This window comes from Lepidochelys olivacea (genome assembly GCF_965140295.1).
Source record: "Lepidochelys olivacea isolate rLepOli2 genome assembly, chromosome: 3".
NCBI classification, from domain to species: domain Eukaryota; kingdom Metazoa; phylum Chordata; order Testudines; family Cheloniidae; genus Lepidochelys; species Lepidochelys olivacea.
In genome coordinates, this window is record NC_140413.1 from 70,511,668 (window position 1) to 70,525,398 (window position 13,731).

General features: G+C 39.6%; 1 long non-coding RNA gene across 1 annotated transcript in view; it reads right to left on the minus strand.

Annotated features, from left to right (window-relative positions):
- Positions 1-3,135: 3,135 nt before the first annotated feature.
- The window catches only part of LOC311518265, a 69,760-nt gene continuing 59,164 nt past the window's right edge, over positions 3,136-13,731 (minus strand). The window contains exon 3 of the long non-coding RNA XR_014710935.1: positions 3,136-3,368. This is a non-coding gene — a long non-coding RNA (uncharacterized lncRNA). The remainder of the gene's footprint in view (positions 3,369-13,731) is intronic.

Here is a 13,731-nt window from a genome sequence, read left to right on the forward strand (position 1 = left end):
TTCAAATTTTGTAAGGGTCCACAAATGAAAAAAGGTTGAAAACCACTGTTGCAGGTTATTGTTTAAGTACTACTTTGGTTTATATTAGGAAAGAAATTTCTTCACATGTTGGTAATCTCTACAGATCTTTTCTCTTGGGCTAAGCGTTCTCTGGTAATTTTCAAGAATTTTCTTGGAGACTGAATATAATGCAGTTAGATCCTAACCCCTGCACCTCTGTTGCAAAAGGACCATAAAACTGCCCTACTGTGCTGTGCTGAGAATCACTGGGTGATGTAGAGCTGAGGTATCCCATTTGGATTCACTAATGCACTCTATACCTTTCAGAGCACTGAATGCCGTCACTTAAATGTTGCAGGCAGAGGATAGGATTGCTAACCTGGATTTTATTTGCATCCATAAAGATTGGCCAGAGCAATTGTGTGTTTGGAAAGGATTATTACAATGTTCAGGAAAAAGGGCTTTGAACTGGCTAATAGTAAGTATCATTTTGCTTGCACTGAAGCAAGTTCTTAGGATTTCCCAAATTGTGGTACAGGAGCTTGATATTCCATCATTTCACTTCACAACACTTTTTAAAGAAAATGGTATATGAACCAATAAACTTTGGAAACCACTATTAGGCCGTATTGTCACAGAAAAAGGCTTGGAGACTTAAAACAGTCTTCTGTGGAACTCAGTTATTTCCTTTGTGGATGTGGACTTTACTGTAAAGTCAAAAGGTATTTTCCAGAAACAAGGAGTTATTTCAGCTCATAAACAAGGGAGTTTCTGTAAAGCATATTCTAGCCTTTGAGAGGGACAAATCAGAATTCCTTAATCATGTCTTTTTAAAATGGAGGGAACGGGAGAATGAGGACAAGGGCAACAGTGATAGGAACATGTATTTAAATTGGCTAAGCACATTGTTAGCTGGTTTTGAGAGCCTTAGCTGGGGAATAATGAGCTTCAAGGAGTCTGGTACAATAGTAGCACTGGAAAAATAACGTCTTACTTTAAATTAGACTCTATGCCCCTCACAGCACAGAGTGTGTTTTATTGTAATGGTCAGTATCTAGCACAACAAGGTCCTAAACCAAATAAGCAAACAAACAAATAAATAAATAAATAGAACATTATTATTGTTATTGCATGGCAGTCCTATAGTAAGTCATTTGGGAAATGAGAAAAAATTAAAGCCACTAAATGAATATAATTTCTAAGAAGATGTTGGTAATAGGTTTCTTCCTGCTTCTGCTGCCAGGAACATAAGGCCCCCTATGATAGTGTGCATAGTACTACATTGTAAATGCTGTTAACAGCAAAACCATGGGAATGTGTCAAAGCTGATCTAGAAGGGCTCTCCTTAGAAACATCTTTGAACATTAAGTACTTGTTAGTGATTAAAGACTATTTTTTCAAGCATATTTTTGCTGTACTGGTTCAGCAAATTGACAGAATATTCTTGAAACATTTAGGGCCCAATTCTCAGTCTTAGCTAATCTGAGCTGAGCACAAAGACCCGAGTTGCAGCAAAGATGGCTTTATTCCACTCTGATGTCTCCCGCACCCCAATTATGGGGCGGGTGCAGCAGCCTGTTCAATGCTTGGAATAGCCTAAATTCTGCCCAGCTGCTCACAGCCCCAAGAGGCTGTTCCATCAGTTTGGAATTGCTGGAGTGCAGCAGTAATCCAGCTGTACCCCCTTTTCTGGCCATATCCCCTTTGACCCTACATTGGCTCTATGTGATCTGAGTAGTCCCTTAAACTGGCTTCATTGACCCTTGTAGCTGCTGAAGCAGCACAAAGGGCTGTTTCAAAGTCAAGGATTTGGCCCTTAGCACTGTTATGTGGTCTACGTAGCTGTACCTGCAGTGACCAAGGCACATAATTTGAGCCTTGTTTTCTTCAGGAAGTCTGCTGAAGATTATGCGTAACTAAAGTGCAGACCAGCGTGGCACAGGCTGCAGGTAATGTGATTGTTGAAAGATCACCCATTAGACTTCCTTTTTAGAATCGTTAGAAAACCACTCAAACAATGTTTTCTCCACACAAACTTATTTTAGGTTACCAGTGTACTCAACTCATCAGTAGGGTACTTTTCCCAGTTCTGCAACGTCACACTCAAAGGTCAACTTCTGCACTGACAGCAGATGATACTTACTGCACTAGCTTGGATGTTGAGTTGGATACCCTTTCCCATCACAGAGAATGTGTCTGACATCTAAGAGATTGCACCCTGGTGTGGGAAAAGAACTTTGTGCATCTTTTCAAAATTGTAAGAGAAACTGGATCTGTAACTGGCACAAACAACCAGCGCATAACCAAAAACTCCAGCCATTCTGGAGAGGCCCATGTGAAACACAAAATAGTCACTATACCTACCTTGTCCGGAAGAAAGACGGTGAACCATTTCCGGTGCATAATGTGAATGAACAAACAAAATCAATAGCAGTTGAAAGGAATTTAACCCTATGAGTGTATAATAAGGATGTATGCTATATTTTGCAAAGAGTAAATCTCCTCTTTGATTCTAGAGTCTATCAGAAAGTGCTGCCAAGAATAGCCTCCTGGCTAAGAGAACCCATGAGATTAAAAACCAACATTTCGTATTTTTGTACTAAAATTCATGTTTGTCAATAAATCCCCAGTACAACACAACAAATTGCAACGATATTAATCTGTTTTCTGTCCAATGGAAAAGCTGACTTATTTTCCTGATTTTTTTTTAAAAAAAGATAATTAATTAATGCTATTCAGACAGATATCATTTTAAATTCTGGGTCAACTTTTAGACCACAGTGATTCTTTAAACTTCTTCCGATAGCACTCTGTACACGAAGTATTATGATAACCTCTTTCTCTGACCTCAAGTAAAGTGTTGTCAACTGTAAATTCACCCGCATGCTCCCTTTTTCAATATGCATGAAAGAACTGGCATTGCATATATTTCCTGCAGTTCTCCACATTCAGCACGGTATAAAATTGCAAAATTAGGCAAACACGATGGATTGATGCTGAGGACATTTAGGGTGAATGAGATCTTCTATTTTATACATGAGACAGCAAGGTAAATTAATAAGGGAAATTGACAATCATTTATACATGCCAGTATCAGCAGGCTTCTCAGCAAAACTGCCAACGAAAGGTCACAGCTCATCTGCTACTGAGACAACCAGCAGCGAGGCTAAAAATTATTCATTTTCAAACACTATTTAGGTACTTTGTTCACCGTGGAGGCAGAAGGGCTTCTTTTTCTTCTTCTTCTTCTTCTTCTTCTTTTTTAACACACAGAAGCAATAAATCAGCCACTTTAAGAAGACCCAGCTAGCCCAACACAGATCGATTTCACAGGCAAGTCGATGGGCTGCTAATAGAATTACAACTACCTGTCAAAACAAGGAAAACATATCTGTGACAGTGACAAAGGGCAAATCAATTGAAAAAGAGGTGTTTTTTTTTTCAAGACACAGATGCAGAGAACATGGGTGTCTTTCAGAACCTGCAGTCATGACTAAAAGCAATATGTTTTCATCATTATAGGAGCTGATCCTGTAGTCTTTGCCCATGTGGGTAGAACAGATCTACTTTGGTCAGTGGGGCTATTCAGATGAGGTAGGGCTGAAGGATCAGATCCATAGTTCAGGTTATCTCGGCAGTTTTGGTTATGAAATCTATTTACAGGGTTTTCATAAAACAGCTTTAAAAATTTGGTCTATATGGTAGAGCTGAAAGAATCCAGTTTCTTTACCCCCAAATGTCCCCCAAATTGTTGTTTCAGTTATGTATATAAGCTTGCCAGTTTCAGATGGATTTTAGTATTTGTACAGCTCATACATGGGATCAATTATGACAGTAATATTTGTCAAGACATTATAATATAATTTTGCAATAATTTGAAAAAAAAGTTGATTTATTGAATTCTGGAAATTTGCCATTGTGCTCTAACTTTGTTTTGCTACACATTTCATAGATGTAGTACATGTCCTAAATAATAGCATATTTAGATAAGGGATCAGAAAAACTCTGTTGGGTCAATAATGTAACTACAAATATATACATGTGTACTGATGCAACAATCTGGAATAGTTCTATAGACTTCTACAGATGCTATCACCACTATTGCTCACCTTCCTCTCTGCCACTCTTGGCTGCAACTGCTCCAATCTCCATGAACTCTGAGGCCCCAACACCTCTCTGTTCTATAATCTCTCCTAAGTCTCCCAACTAAATGTGAGGAGTCGGACTGGAGAGAGAGGATCACGATTGAGGGGGGACCTGGCTTGATGTGCTACCTGGAGCTCAGGAATGCAAGGTGGGTAGGCTGCTACCAAAGAAATGTGGGCCTCCTCTCATCAAGTCTCACTAGCTCAGCATCCATGGTCAGTAAAGCTCTCTTTCCTGCATTGCCGCCTTCCTGCTGCATCACTTATTGCTAATGAAACACCAAATACCCCGGCTGCTCATGGATCCACTATACTTCTTGACACTTGCCTTAGCTAAAGCCTTAAATAATTAAATTATATTCCATTCATAGTATCCCAGGTATATCCTTTGATAGATATGGAGGGGCACTGAAAATATTGAATGGTATGTATCATGAAAGGCAAAACTGGAACTTTTTAAAGAGGTGACCATTGTATCTTTACAGGTGTGACATATGCAATGGAATAGGGATTTAGAAGGAAACCATAACTAGCTTAGAATGAAATGCTATGAGGACAGTCCTCTCTTGGATATCTGCACCAAGGAGGTGAAAGTCCATCTGGCTCATGTCTTGGTGTGTTTCAGGTTCGAAAGTTAAACTCCATTATCAGGTGCCAGGAACCATATTGCCACAGTAAAAAGAAACAAAAACATAAACCTTAAAATATTCAAGAGCAAACAGATTTCAAAACAGCATGTAGATCTCTGCTGCTTTATTAAATAGTCTGAGAAACAAGTATTTGTTGCAGAGCTAATGATGCCTGGGGGTAAATTGCCCTTGTCAGTGACATGCCCTGATTCTAGTCTTATTTCAGTGTGAATTCGGAGTAATTCCACTGAAGTAAATTGAAATCCTAGTTCCACTGAAGTAAATGGCAAAACTCCCTGTAATGGGGTTTACGGACCCCACATGGACACTAGGGGTTTGTGTACACATACAGTGCTGCAGCTGTAGCACTTGAGTGAAGACACTATTATGCCAACAGGAGAGCTTCATCCAGGGGTGTAATTAATCCACTCTGTGACAGGTGGTAGCTATGCCAATGGGAGAAACTTGTTGACTCTCCCGTTGACATAGAGCTATCTACACCCGGGTTTAGGTCAGTATAACTATGTTGCTCAGGGAGGTGGATTTTTCACACCCCTGAGCAACACAGTTTTACCAATGTAAATTCGTAGTGTAGACCTGGCCTAAAGAAGGGAAGGAGCAGTACTGGGCCAAGAATGCCCCACCCTGCAGCATCTCCCAGACTCTGCAGTCAAGTGGGCAGTGGGAGCAGGTGAAGGAGAAAGAAAAAGAAGGCAAGGCAAGGCAGTCTGAAGGGAGGAAGCCAGTTTTCAGCTTCTGGAGGCAAAGTGCAAGGTCATGCATTTAGGGACTGTGACACTGGCAAACCAGCCAATCTGTGTATGACCCATAACAATTTAACACAAGGCATTCATATTGTATCAAGACAATCCACTTGTATGTGATTTTCAAAGAGATTTACTAAACTAGCAATCATCAACTCATTCATTTGTAGTTATACAAATCAAGGGTAGATGCTAAGTATACCGGTGTTTGTCTGTGTTTACCTAAATCCTTGTTAGAAGTTTAACAATGTAACCAAATTAACTTGTAGTTGCTAATTCCCTTTCATGTCTTAATTATGTACATGACTGTGTCCAGTTAACCTTAAGATCAAAGATGTAAGATACTGAAGGAAACTAATAATATTATCTACATTGTCTTCAGCTTAACTATCTCTGTTATAATGGAGGACCAGTTAATTGCCTTATGTTAAAATCAGTTTTCAGAGTGGTAGCCGTGTTAGTCTGTATCAGCAGAAAGAACAAGGAGTACTTGTGGCACCTGAGAGACTAATAAATTTATCTGAGCATAAGCTTTCATGGGCTAAAGCCCACTTCATCAGATGCATGCAGTGGAAAATACAGTAGGAAGATATTTATGTATATATACATATAAAAAATCTGAATTATTCAACAAAAAAACTCCAAAAACAGACTCCAGCAAGAAACAGCAGAACTGGAATTCATCTGCAAACTGGACACCATTAAATTAGGCTTGAATAAAGACTGGGAGTAGATGAGTCATTACACAAACTAAAAAGTATTTCCCCATGCTAATTTTCCCCCTACTGCTACTCACACCTTCTTGTCAACTGTTTGAAATGGACCATCCTGATTATCACTACAAAAGTTTTTTTCTCCTGCTGATAATAGCCCGCCTTAATTAAGTGGTCTTGTTAAGAGTTGGTATGGCAACCCCAATTTTTTCATGTTCTCTGTATATATCTATATCTATATATCTTCCTACTGTATTTTCCACTGCATGCATCTGATGAAATGGGCTTTAGCCCACAAAATCTTATGCTCAGATAAATTTATTAGTCTCTCAGGTGCCACAGGTACTCCTCATTCTTTATGTTAATCAGTGTAACTGGATTACCTGTGTATGCATAGTACATAGGATGTTAACTTCAAAGTGATGAGACAGTGTGTGCTCAGCAAAGAAGAATTCTCAATCACATGCTGTGCTCAAAACACTTAATAGCCGGCTTCAGGTACAGAAGCAGGGACAATCTGAGTGGGGGCCAGGATGGCCATTTGGCCTGGGCCTCAAGCTCAAAGGGGGCCTCAAATTTAGACACTTGATAATTTTTTGGCATTTTATAAGTTTCGCAATTTGTTTTTATGTGTGTCCCTATCAGACCAAAATGTGACACACTCTCTGAGCTTAGAGCTGCAAATTTAAGCAAATAGGAGATGTGATTTAAGCAAATAGGAGATGTGATTTTAAAAGACATAATTTTTTTGTTAACTGATATGGATTTTGTCATATTAAAAGAGTTAAAAATGTTCATAAATATTAATAAAAATATATCAATTCTGATGGCACAAGATTAGACTGTGATGAACATGTCCTCTCAGATCACCTGATTATATACACGAACCACTACTAGTGGCTAGTGCTGGTTCAAGTGCATGTTGGAAGGTAAAGAATTGTTACATTTTACTGTCTTAGTAGTTTTACGTCTAGTTGATTAAGGAATTATTTATGTGTGAGAATTCCTCATTATTATCTTCATATGGTAGCTAAAAGAGTTGACTGGTTGGTTGGTTGAGCCCTAGCTTGGTAGCTTGGCCATCATCATAAGCTTTCATAGTCTGTAGGCCCAGATTCAAGGTGAAAATCTGTGAGGACAATCTTATATAGTGAGTTTCATGAGGACACATGTTTGAAATTTTTCAACATTATCCCCCTGTCTGTATCTATCTCTGTGTTTACTATATATATGTCATCCCCTTGTCTTCAGCTCAGCCTGTTATATTATACCTTGCGTGCTTGAGTTTTGATTCAGCAATAAGGATACTAACCTGTCTGACTGTTTCATTTTGTGTTCTTAATTAGTATTCCTTCATTTTAAGTCTTTTCAGCATTTGTGTACATGTTCACAGTAGAAGATTTCAAGTGTGGATAAGCTACTTATTTACAGCAGAACATTTCAAGTTGTAAAGGCTACTTATTAACACTAGAACATTTTAAACTTATTTACAGCAGAACATTTCAAATATGGTTGGCTACATGTTGCTATTGGGTGGCTATTTTTGTCAGTTTGCCCGCATCAGTGGCTTCAGGTGAATGCATCTTCAACGTGTTGAAGCAGGTAAAGAACTGTCACCATTCAACTATGGGACAAGAGCATTTGAATGGGCTCGCCATGCTTAATATCAACTGTGACATTGCGTGAAAGCTAGATTGTTTCTCAAAAATTAGTGATTTGCACAGAAAAAGGCTAGAAAAGCATTTGTTAAAGAAAAAAAAATTAAAATTATGTCTCACTCTTTTTTTGGTGCCTTATTTTGTTTTCATGTGGCCTGGGCCTCTCTGGGCCTCTGAAAGGGCCTGTACGAAAGTGAAAGTATGGGCCTGATCTGGCATCTCTAGTCTGATTAAACTTTGGACAGGGAAAGTATAAGTCATAAGATGGAGATCTTCCAAATAATTATCTGGAATACCCTGGAAAATGCATGGAAAGACTCTAACATATTTTGCATCTAAGCTGCCTTTGGATTCTGACCTGTTCGGATGATTCCAAAGAGACTTTTACAAGCTAGCAGTTTATTCCATCACTACTGTGTTCCTGAACTATGAATGCTGGAAATCACTTGTATGAATATTGATCTTTTAACCATTTGAAACTCTGTTCTTCTTTTTTCCTTTTATTATTAAACCTTTTATTTTAGTTACTAAAGGATTGGCACTGATGTGATTATTGGCTAAGATCTGAGTTTCATAATGACCTGGGGAAAAGTGGCTGGTCCTTGGGGATTGGTGAACCGCACGTATGGTGAATCAGGTTTTCAGTAACCCCTTGCTATATTAGGCTTGCTTGTCTAGATGGAAACCAAGGGCTGGAATGCCTAAAGTGAACTGTATTTGGTTTCTTGTTAACCAGTGTGGTATTGCAAAAGCTGTTATGTTACTGGCGTCATTAATATTATTAAAGGAGTTCTTGTGGCACCTTAGAGACTAACAAATTTATTTGAGCATAAGCTTTCGTGAGCTACAGCTCACTCCATCGGATGCATGCTTGTTATGCTTCACATTCCTTGCTAGCTGCAACTCCAATTGTGCTTTGGCCTTCCTGATTACACCCCTGCATGCTTGAGCAATATTTTTACACTCCTCCCTAGTCATCTGACCAAGTTTCCACTTCTTGTAAGCTTCCTTTTTGTGTTTAAGCTCACCGAGCATTTCGCTGTTATGTCAAGTTGGTTGCCTGCCATACTTTCTATTCTTTCTGTACATCGGGATGGTTTGTTCCTGCACCCTCAATAAGGATTCTTTAAAATACAGCCAGCTCTCCTGGACTCCTTTCCCCCTCATATTAGCCTCCCAGGGGATCCTGCCCATCAGTTCCCTGAGAGAGTCAAGTCTGCATTTCTGAAGTCTAGGGTCCATGTTCTGCTTCTCTCCTTCCTTCCTTTTGTCAGGATCCTGAACTCGAGCATCTCATGGTCACTGCCGCCCAGGTTGCCACCCACTTCTACTTCCTCTACCAATTCTTCCCTGTTTGTGAGCAGCAGGTCAAGAAGAGCATGGCCCCTAGTTGGTTCCTTCAGCACTTGCACCAGCAAGTTGTCCCCCACACTCTCCAAAAACTTCCTGGATTATCTGTGCACTGCTGTATTGCTCTTCCAGCAGATGTCAGGCTGATTGAAGTCCCCCATGAGAACCAGGGCCTATGATCTGGAAACTTCTGGAAGAGGTGAACTGAGACATTCCATACCTCTCCCTCTTGGGCTCTTGGCCAGGACCTGGTAGAGAGGGAAGGCCTGGGTTACCTACCTTTTCCCCTATGGACTTTTCGGCATAGACGCCGACTTCCACTTTTCCCGACCCTGGTCCCACACCTGCACTGCCCCACCCCAGCTCAAACCCACCCCCAGCCCTGGCCCCACCCCTGCACTGCCCTTGCCCTGCCCCCATTTCACCCCTTCCCCCAAGTTCCTGCCTGTGCCCTGCCTCTTCTCCGCCTCCTCCCCTAAGCGCGCCACATCCCCACTCCTCCCCCTCCCTCCTGGAAAGTCAGAAGCACCGCCAAACAATTGTTTGGTGGTGGGAAGCACTGGGAGGTAGGCGGAGGAGTGGGGATGCGGCACGCTCGGTGCGGGTGAGGAGGTGAGGTGGGACAGGGGGTGAGGGGAGTTTGGCTGGCGGTGGGTGCAGAGCACCCTAATTTTTCCCTGTGGGTGCTCCAGCCCTGGAGCACCCATGGAGTCGGCGCCTATGCTTTTGGGGCCTGCCCACTTGGCCTGCTGGCTCCTGAGTGAAACCTACTACATTCCCATTGACTAAAATGGGACCAGGATCTCACTGAATGAAATTAAACCAGTGTAGAACCAAAGTGTGAGGAGAACGAAGCTCACACTATGCAAACAATGAACATTGTCATGTCTTGTATTTGTTTGTTTGTCAGTGCCCAATTTTGCCCTTCATTGTATGGGTGGAACTTCAGTTGACTTCAGTGCGTTTTCCAGGACTTAAATGCGTGTTGCACCAGTATATCTAAAGGCAGAATTGAGCTTTCAACTCAGGAAGTAATGAGCTGGAGAATTTAAGATGTTTGTAAAGCATTGTGTGCATTTATTACACTATGATTTTTAATAAGTAATAATAAATAATAATAATAATAGCACTTCTGAAGTACCCCACAGATTCTAGTAAACAACCTTCCTTCAGAAACACCACCCCATGCTGTTAGTCTGCAAATTTTAATTCAGCACCAGACTGAGTCATCTAAATGAAAAACACCTTTTACTTTGTATTCAAGAAAAATAAGACAAAGCAATATATTTTGCCTACAAGAAGTGTTTCTACAGCATTTTCCCAATTCTACCATCTGCTAGGATTTTCTGAATAGTGCCATGGCTGATTTAAATCATTTCCAAATAATGATGTAGTGAACAGTTTAAAGAATATGAATAATGCATTTATTAAAATTAAATATTTAGATTAAATATGTATGTTACAAAATATAAATGTTTATTCAATCTATATGATGTATCCTGTTAGAATAATGATTTACTGTTGGTCACAATATCCTTCACTTATATATCCATGATCAGTTTCTTCTGGTCACGGGGACTGTGTGGATTTAGATCTTTGTCCTCTATACATTACAGTAACATCATGTGGACTGACTTGGCAGCAAGTTCACAGCTACTACTGTACAGAAAACAACACGGGAGTCCATTGCTGAGTCACTGAGAACAAAAGGTATGAAGTTAGATCCAAGCATTGACTGATCACAGAGTAAGTGACTCTCTACCCATAGACCATGACTCTTCCCAGAAGCTTACTCACTTCAAAAGTAGTGCGAAAGCTCCAGTTAAGAGGGCAGTTGTCCCAGTTAACTTTAATCGGATATCAAGAGAAAAAGGCGGGCAGCCAAAAGGGTCCAACATCATCCTTATAATAAAATCAACAGAAGAACAAGCTGCTACAACTTTTATAGTCATAGCTTCATAGAGCATGTGGCTTATGCAGCCCAGCTTGATTTCGCCATGCCACTTTAACTTTAATCTATGTGTTATGTGATTAGGCTTAAAATTCAGAAGCCTTAGTTGGAATGATATGAACTTTGAATTTCTCACAAGTAAAACAAAACAAAGAGCTGTAAGATGAGGCTCTATCTTTCCATATGCACATTGGAGATGAAGAGTGTGACTCTCTACTATTACTCCAGGTTCCCACCTTGAGCTCCAGTAAAGTCCATGGAGTTTCACTAGCATAAAACTGAGGTAGTGCAGTGGAAAATCAGATTGGAAGGATACAGCCGGTAGGTTCCTGGATCAAAGGACCATCTGGATGGAAGTAATACTGAAGGGTGGGTACCATTTATCAGTGTATTTCAGAATGAGGTTATGTCCCATTTCTACTTTCAAGAGGTTTTCTGGAAATCAGGTAGTCCATGAATCAGATAATTGTTAGATTAATTTTAGATCTGATTTCAAACACCCAATTTTAGATACTGTGTTCCTTCACTTTTCATAAAATTACGATCGGAGTCATGGGTGCACAGCACCTCTCAAAATTAGACCCTCCTTTAATAAAGTTGGAATAGCACAAGTATATTCACCAAGTGCGGCAAATAAAGTTCTTAAAAAAATAATCCGGAAAAATCTTGAAAAATGTTGAAGTATACACATTTTTAAAAACACTATATTCTGTGTATTCTTAATAGTAACAATATTAAAGTACTTACTTTTTAAAAATTAGTATCTAATAAACAAAATATGTGAAGGGTTTCAGGAGTCTTCAGTGACATTTATCTATTGCTAATTTAGTTGAAAAGTTTCAGATGGAAGGAAAAAATTAAAAAAATAAAAGTAAATGTAGCAGAAGTAAAAGGTGCAGGTTTTTTAATTTAGTTATGTATGCTATTTACTGGAAAAAAAACCCATTACATTTTCAGAGGAAAATATTCCTTGCTTGAAATAAAAAATTTAATTAACTAAGAACTGCTTTATCCAATATGAAGCACTATCATAGGACTACAGCAGATTTATCATCTACAAACCTTTTGCTCTAATTTATTAGTTACTTCATAGAGTTATAAACTGTATTAACTCTCGGGTGGAAATCAACACTATTACTGAGCTCTTGAGCAGATGTGCTGCAAGAGATCCTTTTGGTATATATTTTTTAAACTTGAAGAATAATGACACTGCAAAATCATGTGGTGAAAGCGCAATAATTTGATAAACATTGTCTTTCCATTAGATTAGAGCAATTAATCTGATTCTAATTTAGCTGAAACATTACCATACGGGAATCCCTAGAGCCCTGTGAATAATCTCTAAACACATTGACACACTCAGCAGACAAACATTATCTCCACTCATACTGTTCTTCCATATGGTCTCCTACCATGGTGATGGAGGACACCCTGCTGTTTCAATCAAATAAATGTCAATTATCTGAGATAGATTTTTAGTTTATGAGCACAGGCATGCAATTCAGACAGTGAGGCTTCAGTAGAATTGTTTGCAGCTCTTCTCCGAAATTGTCACTCTCTTTTTCAGATGTAGTCCCTGCTGTATTGTCTTCAGACTCTGCTGCATCATCTGAAGTTACAAAGACTATTGAAAATTACCAGTGCCGGAATCCATTTTTGTTTGAATAAGACATAAAAGGGAGAAAGAAACAGGGAGGGGGAAAAATGGCAGACGAATTTACCATGAAATTGCCCTTGTATTATACTGCAGTTCCAGGAATGGTTATTACTTATCTTCTGTATATATGAGTATAGCAGGAACTTTGCCTCGCTGAGGGCAGCTTAGACGACTCACTGGTATCCTGAGGGCCCAATTTAGAACCAGATCCCCTAAAGTGTTGAACTTCCTCAACTCCTACTGATCTGGCACTTAGCAGCCTGCAGGACTGTGCCCAATATCAGAGTACTTTATGTAAAAATCCTATTATTTAAGGTAACAAAGCTTGCTTCTATTGAACTGAGATATTAGACAGTCAAATATGCTCTTTGAGACTGCCAGATGGAAGGGAGATGGAAGACCTTATTGCACAGTGGTTGTTTGATTTGTTAATTCTTTAACTACTAAAACTCATGTAGCAGGAGACCCTGCCTTCACAGAGAAAATATAAAGGAAGTCATATCAGCCTATATTCTCTCCCCAAATGTCTCTTGGCTTTATTAGAGTGTATTGATCATAGACATGTAGTTAGTTAATGCAGTAATAAGCTCTCGTGCGTTCATGATAGCAATACCAAGGTGCAATCTGATCCCGAGAAACCCTGAGAGAGGTTTCATATCTGAAATGTTTGTCTGTAGCTATGCTGCATATTTTGCTTTACATTAAAGACCAAGAGTATGATTCTCAGGTGAGTAGCTCTTTTTTGAGCCCTGTTATAGTCTTGGCCTTCATAACATCCTCTGGCAAAGAGTTCCAGGCATTATGTTCAGTAGTCACTGCTTCAACTTTGAAAAGGTGCAGTGTTCCAACCCACCCCATTCCCTC